General features: G+C 42.8%; 1 long non-coding RNA gene across 1 annotated transcript; it reads right to left on the reverse strand.

Annotated features, from left to right (window-relative positions):
* Window positions 1–1,912: 1,912 nt before the first annotated feature.
* Window positions 1,913–10,492, reverse strand: LOC144104960 (uncharacterized). Its single transcript, XR_013308668.1, has 3 exons — window positions 10,401–10,492; window positions 7,364–7,421; window positions 1,913–2,118 (listed from the first exon to the last, which is right to left on the reverse strand). It is a non-coding gene; the product is annotated as an uncharacterized LOC144104960 (long non-coding RNA).
* Window positions 10,493–10,707: the final 215 nt, after the last annotated feature.

The following is a 10,707-nucleotide window of genomic DNA, read 5'->3' on the forward strand; positions in this document are numbered from 1 at the left end:
CGGCCGTTCCAAATAGTCAAACTATGAGCCCTAAAAGGCGGTTATGTTTTCATTTATACTTTCGAAGTAACGTCTCTACATCAAGAATGTGTATTGTTCATAACATGAATCACGGTAGTCAAGTTTGAAGGTCTGAAAGCGGCACGGAGTGGATGCTAATAAAAGGAAGGTAGTTAATAGGAGATACACTTGCTGTTTCTTTTGTTCTTATGATTGCAGTGTGTTATTCGATACCGCCGTTTGCCAACATGACCCCGTTGCCAGCTGCGCCACGTTAAAACAACAGTCTAAAGCTAGACATTTTTGGCAGCCTTCACTGATGGGTTCACAATGGGGAAATGGCGCACCAGATGATATGACACAAGTGTATTCCTCCTTCCAGATTGATCAGACAAGCTATAAATGCTCAAATAATAGACAAAACAGCATCATGAAGATTACCCCCATGAGGCTACTTCAGCACTGCTCCTAACCAGAAGCGGTTGTCTTGTCACATCATCAAGGCATAGAAGAGAAAAATTGAAGCAAGCTGAAAGATCTTCCAGTACAAGTAAAGTAAAAGTAGTCGATGAAGCCTGTGTGTTAAAGCAACATAAACAACAACGCTGTTTAGCGAGAGATCTGTTTCAGTCATGTACCGTATTCAGGTTTGTTTCAGCAAACGGCCCACCAATAGATGCTTGTAAATGTCTGCTTAGACGTCTCGGCAGAGGCACACCGAACACGCAGCGGGAAGAAACATCCGATGCCAGTCGAATTGAAGGTGTCTGGGGAAGTAAGGACAATCACCTGTCCTGCTTTCTTTTCTCCCCTCTCTTTCGTCTTGAATACGTATAGCATTTTCTCCCTTTCCTGCGGCGTTTCCATGTGTGTTTTGTTAATGGGTTGTCAGCAACATCTTTTTTCTTCGCGCTTTTAACCTCTGCGTCGGTCTATCTTTGCCGTCTTATTAATTGTTCCCTTGCATCGTTTTAGTTGCCTTTAATGTTCTGCACACAAACGCTCAATACCAATATTTTTCCTACTCGTTCTGTTATCTCTTATATCCACGTTTCATGTCTTCATGATACTGCTCTCTTTTTCTTTCTTTAACGCTTTAGGCTTCTACATCCTAGATGACTTCTTTCCCGTCTTCCGCTTGTATTGAACATTGGCGCCATGGACTTCGGCTTCCTCTTCTTTCATTTATTTTTGTTTTGTTTGCTGATTTTGCCTTTAAATATTATCGTTTCGTAGTTTGAGCGGTTAGAACAACTTCATTTATCTTGAAATGGCTTTCAGCTCGGCAAAGCGCTCCTCGGCCTGATTGCCTCCCTCTTTCATTTATGTTGTTTCTTATATATTTTCCTGCAAGGATAAAAAGAAGGGTAACAAAAATAGGGGGGGGGGGTGATCAAGAGTGAACGAACTAAACCCACCATAGGACACCGGACGTGCTCTTTTCTTGAGCAGAGGGTGGTGCACCAGCCTGGCAGAGTAGTTTTGGTTCTCGGGAGTCAGGGGCTACATACAGGAAAGCCACTGAAACTTGCTGGCTTTGTGTGGCTGAGCCCTTCACGTGGACAATCCCATGCTTACGTCACAAAGACCCAGAAAACATTCTCAGTGTGAAAAACTGTCGAGACATCTCCGCAAAGCGCGGTGCAGCCACCGATGCTATAAAGTAGTCGCATTTTTCGAAGATCATTGTTGAAGGCGTTGCGGGCATTGAGAACGGGAGAAGTGAGGATGCACAAAAAAAATTTGGCCTCCTTCACGTTGCCTCTTAAATAGAGGAAAAGGAATTCGCGACTTTGAACTTAATCTATATATTAATGGTTAGGCTGACAAGGACAGTTACTTGGAGCAGTTTCTCAACTGTTCATCGTACAATATTCACCTTAAAGCTATTTCACTACATGACGTCACAGAATCTTGGCTCAATATTTATTTCCAGCATTCTTCAAATCTCCGGGAGGGTGAGAAAAAGAAAACTGCAAAACAACCGCCACCATTTTCTTCAAATTCTTGATCAGTCGATGTGGCCGGGTTCTGTTACAAAACGGCGTCCACCTTCTAACCACGGAAAATATGATGCACCAAGAGCGGACGCCTGGTGTGCATGGAGAAGCATCGTAACTGCGAGAAAGCAAGAATATAGACGCGAATACGTAAATTCTTCAATATTTTGCACTTTTTGGATAAAATAAAATATCATAGCTACTTTGAACAATAATGACGGCTTGACACTGCCATGCAAAAGTTTTTGCTTTGGAGCTTGAACGAAAATTTTGGAGCGATAATTCTTAAACCAGTAGAGACTAAGAAACTAGAGAAAGTAAGGAAATTCGACATCATTCCGTCATGCGGGCTCCACATTTCCAGAGCACATTAGACCGCAGTGTTCCGCATTAATCCGATTGTAACATCCTCATCAGTGCCTTGGAGTTAAAAACTTTTGCCGACTCCGTGGTTTTCTCTGCACAAAAAGGAGTGTTCTTATCTGGACGCGCCTGCGTGAGCAGTTATCCTGACGCGCCTGCGTGAAGCCTTTTTTTGTGGTTTTTTCTCTCTTTTTGTGTGTTTCTTGAATAAACGCCCAGTTGCTCGTAAGCGCTTCTGTTGTTTGGTTTTCCTGGTCCGATTGTCCTGAGTGCGCTTTATATATTTTTTCCAGGGTTAAAAACTATTTTCTCAATTCATTTAAAGGAATCCTCTCCATGCCAGGTGTAGCCATCGTTTTCTCAGAATCTGAATAACCTCATCAGCCTGCCTCGCTTTCTCCCGCACCCTGCTGCTCTTGGCTTCCCATGGAAGCAAGTCCGTTGCGCTCTACGACCAACGCATATCTTGCCGTAACATTATATGCCCTGCCTATTCTCATTTCTTCTGTAGTGACCGAAATTTAGAGAGCAGCTCTGAGGTGCGCGTTGTCGGGTTCAGCCGCGTAGCTGTTGAAGGCGTAACCGTGCGGTTAGCAGGGTGCGGGATAAAATTAGGTGGGCGGAAGAGATAAAGAAGATTACGGGGATACGGATGTCGCAGCTGGAACAGCACATGCTAAATGGAGAGATATCGAAGAGACCTTTATCCTGCAGTGGGCGGAGTCCGGCTGTTGATGATGACGATGAAAATAAAGCTCCTATATACTTCAACTTATAGGGGCAGTGGTAAAGCTCCTTTCATGAGTTTTGAGCAGGTGCTTAAGTAATAAAACCTGACCATATTGTCGAAGTTAATTGTACCTCGTGGTTCATATCTGCGGATACTACCAGCCCTGAGTAGCTTTATTCTGTTAGCCCTGCTAAAGCTTCCCGTTCTATTATAAAATATTCTTTCCTTCCGAGGCTATTGTACGGTACTTTCATTTTCTCGATATTACTTTTACATCCACTGTTTCCCTTTGCCTGTCTGGGTGACTATTCTTTTTTGAATTCGTCGCCTTAACTACTGAGCCAGGCTGTCATCTGCGAATCACACAATACTAACGGGCTCTATACTGACTTTTATCATCAAGTATTCTCTATCCAAATCTCTCAATGCCTCCTGTAAACACACAGCGAACTGCATTAGTATGATGGTTGCTACGTACCTGACAGCTTTCCTTATTGGCAATTTTTTACTTTCTCTATTAAGGATTGAGGCTGTGCTGCCTTAATTTACACTTGGCAATTATTTTACTTATGACTCCTATACTGCCTGTTTCGTAATTTCTGCATAGTTAGTGAAGATTTTTCTTGAATTTTTGTGAAAGGTATATAAAAGAGTTCCTTATACCCTCGCAGTTGCCTTCACCTGGATTAGTGCATGTACATTGTTTATTGTAGAGTAACCTTTAAAAATTGCAAGTTTGTATTTTGGCTGATTGAAGTCGTTGTTTTGCCGAATTCTATTAGCGTTTACTCTAGAACCACCTTGTATGCAGCGGACAGTAAGCTGTTCAGTCGCAGATTTTAAACTGAAGCCGTTCTCTTCTTTATGGATTCATATAATGTTAGCGCTATTTCAAGAATGTATTGCTCTCACAGTAATCATAACTCTGAATTGATATCTGTGTTATTATAGTTCCTACGCTAAACACTAAGGTCATCGCCCTTATAAAAGCGGTATGTCGGTTCGTTCTCACCGTTAATTTGTTGATGTGCTGCTTCCCTATTGGTTAAAACTGGTATTTTTTTCGTTATAAGCTATTTCGAGACCTTACTATCCTGCTGGCGCTACATCTCACATTGGCCAGCACTTCCGCAACTTACGCGATGAATAGATGTGCTGACAGTCAGCAGCATAATATATTATTTCAATTCGCCCATAGGGCTCTTCGAAGTCCTCTTCAGCTTTTAACGTAAGTGGTAAAACGCTATTAATGTCAGGTGAAATATTTCTTTCTTCAACCTCTCTTATGCATTTTCTTCCAGAGTTCCTGGAACCTAAGCCAATGTAACGCACTCCATCGTATCCTGTCTGTAACCCGCCTGCCTTTGCATAGAAGTCCCCCAGCAGTGCAGTCTGTAATGTATGTTTGCTGTTATGATGTTCGATTTCATGCCATCGTGGGTGAGTTTGATTATCTGGTGATTGTGACTGAATGTAGGTGCGACATCCTGTAGCAACTTCTGTTGTAACATGCTTTTCTTCGTAACCACGATAACTGCTGCCCTGTCATTAGTGCTGCTGAATTCTTCCATCATCATCATCATCATCATCATCAACCTTAATGGACCCACTGCAGGCTAAGGCCTCTCCCATTGTCTGCAATTAACGGTGTCCTTTGCCAGCTGCGCCCACTTCTCTATCTCATCCGCCCACCTAACCTTCTGCCTCCCCATGCGACGCTTGCCTTCTATTGGAATCCACTCCGTTACCCTGAATGACCGCCGGTTATCTTGTCATCACATTTCGTGCCCTGCCCAAGCCCATTTCTTCCTCTTGATTTCGCCTAGGATGGCAATAACCGGCGTTTGTTCCCTCACCCACTCTGCCAGCTACCGGTCGCTTTAAGTTGCACCTATTAATTTTCTTTCCATGGGTCGCTACCTTTTCCTTAATTTAAGCTGAACCCTTTTTGTTAGCCTCCACGTTTCTGACCCGTCGGTGATTACACGCAAAATACAGCTCCTGTACACTTTCTTCTTGAGGGATATCGATAAACTGCCATTCGTGATCTAAGAGAGCCTGACGTATGCGCTCCACAAAAATCGTATCCTCCTAGTTATTTCCCTCTCATGATCCGGATAAGCTGTCACTCCCTGCCCTTAGTAGACGTATTAATTTACAACTTCAAGCACCTCGCTGCCAGTTGTGAGCTGTTGTTGCCTAGCCAGACTCTTCGATATTTATTTGGTTTCCTGCAGATTACATTTTAGACCCACCGTTCTGCTGTGCCAGTCTAACTCATTGGCCATGATTTGCAGTTAACCTTCCGAGTGACTAAGCAAGGCAATCGCAGATTATTTAGGTATTCTTCCTTTACTCTTATCCTCAACTGTTCTCAATCCTGGTCAGAGAAAAAATCCTGTTAACAGGTTGTGAATAGCACTGGTGAGATCGTGTGTCCTTGCTTGTCGCCCTTCCTTAGTGGAATGTTATTGCTGCCGTTATGAAGGACAATGGTAGCCGTGTAGTCCAGTATTTTCACATCAGACTATTTTATACCCTGTTTCAGCAATTACTGCATGACTGCTGGGGTTTTCATTGAGTCAACTAGTTTCTCATAATCAGTACATGGTCTACATGTAGGGGTTGTTTATGTTCTGCGCGTTTCTGTGTCACCTGAATGGTGAATAGAGCCTACAGTCCAGGACCCTTTACGGGGCCCGCCTATTCATTTGGCTGACTAAAGTCAAATGTAGTCGTGATAATAATTATTAAAATTATTTATTAATTATTACCCTGCCCATCGTATCTGGTTGGTGACAAGTGTTGTACGGGCATTACTTTCTAAAGCGCTCAACATCATCCGATTAACTGCCAGTTTTCTTCCTATTTCCAAAGTACTCTTTTGACATTAACCAAGAATCTTTTAGTCAACTCCTACTTGCTTATACTTTCAAAAATTGAGCACCTCCTGGCTATTACGAAACTCTAGAGCTTCACGTGTACCGGCAGCACCATCGTGCACCACCAGCGGCAGCGCTATCTAGAAGCGGCAACTAAATGCCATTTCCACATAGCACCATTTCCATCTGAAAAGATTTTCCTATCTGCTTCCTTAATCTCTTAATTTATGAGCCCAACTGCCAAACCTGTTTGCCGTTGTTAATGAATCAGTTTAACTTACGTGGTTGTTAAGCTGGGGCATGTTTATCAACAATCTCGAAATTTATACATTAAACAGTTACGTTCTTGATTTCGTGCGCCCCCTTAATACTTAAACATTCATATTTTGGACAGCTGCTACCGCTGCTTGATACATGGATGCTTCCTCGCTATAAACGTTTATTTTCTCCTAACTTCCTTCATACATTAGTATGGGAAGTTTCGCGACTGGTAGAATGAAGTGCTCTGACAACGGTAGCGATACCAAAGTCGCCATCGCATAGACGGTAAACATGCGTACAATAGCAGTCGCTATAAAATATTTTGCTGTCTTTGGGCTCCACAATATTGTTTGACATAGTCGGAAGTCGCCTACTTCAAGCCCTACCTCTACTTCAGGCTATGTTTTATCCCATAATGTTTCTCTCCACAGGGCTCGCCCATCTCACATAAGATCTAGTTTTCGAGAAATTATAATCTACAACTTTAAAATTAGTGTTACATTTTCAAACCCTTCGGATATGAAACTTGCCTTAAATCCACTAATGAATGCTCTCGCACTATATTTATCAAAGCACTAAATTTATCAAAGCAACTTCCGCTATTCGCTACGCAAACTTCAGCTTTAATTTGGTGGATTAAGAAATTTGCAGACGCCGGAATTGTCTGAGGAGTCCAGTGTCGCACGCGAGAAAGTGGTTTAGAAAACAGATACGCACTGAACGGGCACATGTGTTCAAAATGCTACCAAAAGTTGGTCAATACACGTTTCGTAATTTTCTTGTTGTTTCGAGAAGCGCTTAATCGTATGTCGACCTCGTCATTGGGGTCTTACAGCCCAATCTCATACATACTTAGTGCACAGATCAGAAAAAAATCAGCCGACTATACATCCCGTACTTTTATGTTTAAATTACTCCACCTACCACAAACAGTAATGAGGAATCCAAAACAAAAAATGAGTTATTTAACTTGGTTGAACGTCAATGAAGTGCGCAATAGAGGCCTTTTCTAGAAGTGTAGTTACTAAATACCTCTGAACCCTTGGCAGTCATCAAATATGATTGTTACTTCTTCCTAATAGCTGCTTCTTCAGTCATTGAACATTCGATACATCCTGTGAACATACCCGTCGTGACGGCTGCCAAAGCGACGAGTCCTGATAGGCTTCCCATAATTTCACCGACCTGGAATGCAGGAAGAAAATGTTTTCTATTTCAGATATTTTTCTAAAACGCTTCACTCCCGCTTCCAACATAAAAGGCGGGGTGTCCTGCCACCCTCCTGCCCTGCTCTCATCAATTTACGCCATATCATGGCCGCTATGTGTATTTACTAGTGCGCATTTTTATACCTTCAAGGAAGGAATGGCAAACTTCCGCATTTTATTCCTTGAATATAAAATCAGTGTTTAGCTCGGGTTTAGAGTAAATTCCAGCAAGCTATCTTTATTGTGGCGAAATGCGCAAAGAGGACATGGTGAGAGGAGAGTGGCCGTAGGCTTGTGCTGCGATTCTGGATGCCTTTCATGTACTTTATGTTTGCGTACTTAATGTAAGTAGCGTGACCTACACTGGCCGAGGTTGAGCATTTTCGCGTGGCTCCTAGATAGACGTGCTGCGCATGCGCGAGGAACAGTGATGCCACACGGCGCCAGAGCCATCGCCGCCGCGCGCGTCTTGCTGTTCATAGCCGCGGCAGACGCGCTGGCGCCGGCGCGTGCCCAGCTGTGCGCCTCCGTTGCGCAGTAGCCAAATCTGACGCGGCGCCGGAGCTGCTCTATAGCGCCTCTCATTTTGTGCGCATGCGCAGAGGTATCAGTGGGGGTATACAAATAGCGGGGCGTTTGCAGGTGTGGTATAGCCATGGAGCAGAAGAGCGAAATTGGTGCTCAGCGGCTCAGCGAAGCTCACGCTACGTATACCCTGGAATAGCCGAGCTAAACCACTGCTATTAATTCTGTGGTGGCCTGCTCGTGGCACGTCATAAACATCAGTGCCGTTCCCCACTTTATCTTTGATTATCTCCTCCATTCTCCTAAGCACCCAGGTGAGCGTGAAGAGGTGGAGGGGCAGCATTCTATAATTGTATTGGGAGACCTAAAACGATCAGCTGCACACCGACGTGCAACGAAACACTGCGGCTGAAACAAAACAGCGATTTCTTCATGCCCGCAGAATACGGTACGGTCCCGAAGAAATGTTCCCACTTTTGCCTGCGTTCTGACCCCACGGTTCTTTTTCTCGAACAACGCTGGCTCTATACTGCTTCTTTGGAGGAACAATGGTCACGATGTGGATGCTAGGACTGAAAGCGGCACGTGAACTTAACGGGGTTTTCGGTAGCTCAGGGATATGTAGCACGCGAGATTGAGTAATGCTCCTGTTATGTGTTGGCTTCAGTGATGCAGCAGTCCAGACTTGTCCTCATAACACAGATAAAGCAACACGTCGAACTGGAGCCGCTACAGATAAGACGTGAGAAGCAAAACTCAAACTTCTGCAATCAATATACACCGACACGACAGGCATTGATAAAGAGAAGTAGCTGAGAGCACCCTACTATATTTCTAACATGACAGCTCACAGTTTTAAAATAGGGAAAATTACCTGCAAAAGAAGCTGCAAAAAGTATTTATTTTCTATGCGCTCCTCCTGATCGGAACAAGTTGCCGGCTGAAGTTATGAGCTGTCATCGAGATATATTTTTAAGGCTAATAAATCGTTTGTTATTTTGCTGTCGTTCCAAACTTTTACTTGTTGACCGAATGCACTGTTGCTCCTCCTCTTGCATATTTATTGATTAATTTATCTTGACACATTTCTCCTTTGTTTCCGTCCACCTTTTCTTGTTCTTTCTCGCATGTTATTTTATTTCACTGCTCCTCATTTAATCTTGTATCCACTCGACTGCTACAATGATTCAGCGCTGTAGGATTTACCGAAAATAAGTAAAACGAAATAGACAATTAGAATCATCCTAGCCCAGCGCATCACCGCAAGCGGACAATAGAGCGGAGGTCCTCTGTCTCGTTTGCATCGACGGCTGCACTCAATTCGGTTAAAACGCCACGAAATGTTGCAGAGTCGGGTGTATCTCCTGAAGTTACAAAATATTTTCTTGCTAAAAGCAAACTCTGTTTCAAATAAATTTTCTGAAGTAAATACTATTAACTTGTTCACTCTAGCGCGCTACCTTACGATATTGTATATGGACACCCCACTGCGCACATCACGCTCGAAGCGCCAGAAAAAAACAAATTCCACTGAAATTTAACTTGTTACTCAGATATCGTATAGGTTCCTTTCATTTAAAAAACTTTTATCGGCTTCTTTATTTTCTTCACGTGGGGAGAAGTAGCAGGATAAACAACTGTGATATTACGAACACCATAGAAAAACTTCAAGCTAACGTATTATTGTACGTTTACAGCTCAAGCCAGTGGAGCCCTGGAATGAGGCCCCACGCACAAGACCCAAGAAGCATCCCTTAAATTTTAATCATTGAAGATTACCTAGGTACCTAGCAATAAAAAATATAAAAAATCACTGCCTAGTATTTCTATGAAACAATTTCATGGTACATATCAAGTACGTATTTTTACAATTTTTTGTACCACTGTGTTTTACTAACATTTACGAATTTAAGATGGCGGCCATGGAACCAAGAACAGTACTTTGCCAAAAAAAACACAGGAAAATAGTTTCGCACCACAACATCATCTAACATTATTTTTTCTAAAGAAAGCCAAGATAGTCACACGCACTGTGGCTATATTTACTTGAAATGAATGTTTATTTAATTTGAGGCCACACACTTCTTTTCGGCAGCGTGCGTTGCTGTTTATCCTGAAGAAATATTTTCTAAGCCCCAAAAGAGAAGCGTCAAAGTATTGGCCTTTATATCAAGGGCTGATTCTTGAACAAATTTAACTATTCGTACTAGATAGCCAACAACGTAGTTCAAGGATTTCAACGAAACGAGATTATCTTACTTCGGGAGGCGTAGGATTCTTTCGCCGAAAATAAATACACAAATAATAATAAGTAACTTAAAAACAGGAATGGCAACCATTTCCTACCGATCAGCGTGAATGCTACTTCAAAAAAATTGCGCACTATATGGTAAGCAAACAAAGAAATTATGTGCAGCACTGCGACTCGTACCTCGTTGCAGCGCAGAGGGGACGGCGATTGAAATGCGACGAAGGGCTTGCTTCTAATCCTGCTCCATGAATCTCAGCTTTTATACACTGAAGAGATCGGCCAACAACGTCAATTAAATCACAATAGAGAGGGAATAGAAGGTAAAAACGCTTAATAGTCACTGCTTATTAGATCTGCCGTCCGAGATTTAAAATGTCATTTTTAATTGTGCAGCGAGTAGCGAAATAGGTTCGAAGTAAATTAACTTCAACTGTGAAACACTTGCTCATTTAATTAGCCCTCATAGATGGAGTAGATATGCGACGTT

This window comes from Amblyomma americanum, chromosome 1, assembly GCF_052857255.1.
Source record: "Amblyomma americanum isolate KBUSLIRL-KWMA chromosome 1, ASM5285725v1, whole genome shotgun sequence".
Classification (NCBI taxonomy): Eukaryota; Metazoa; Arthropoda; class Arachnida; order Ixodida; family Ixodidae; genus Amblyomma; species Amblyomma americanum.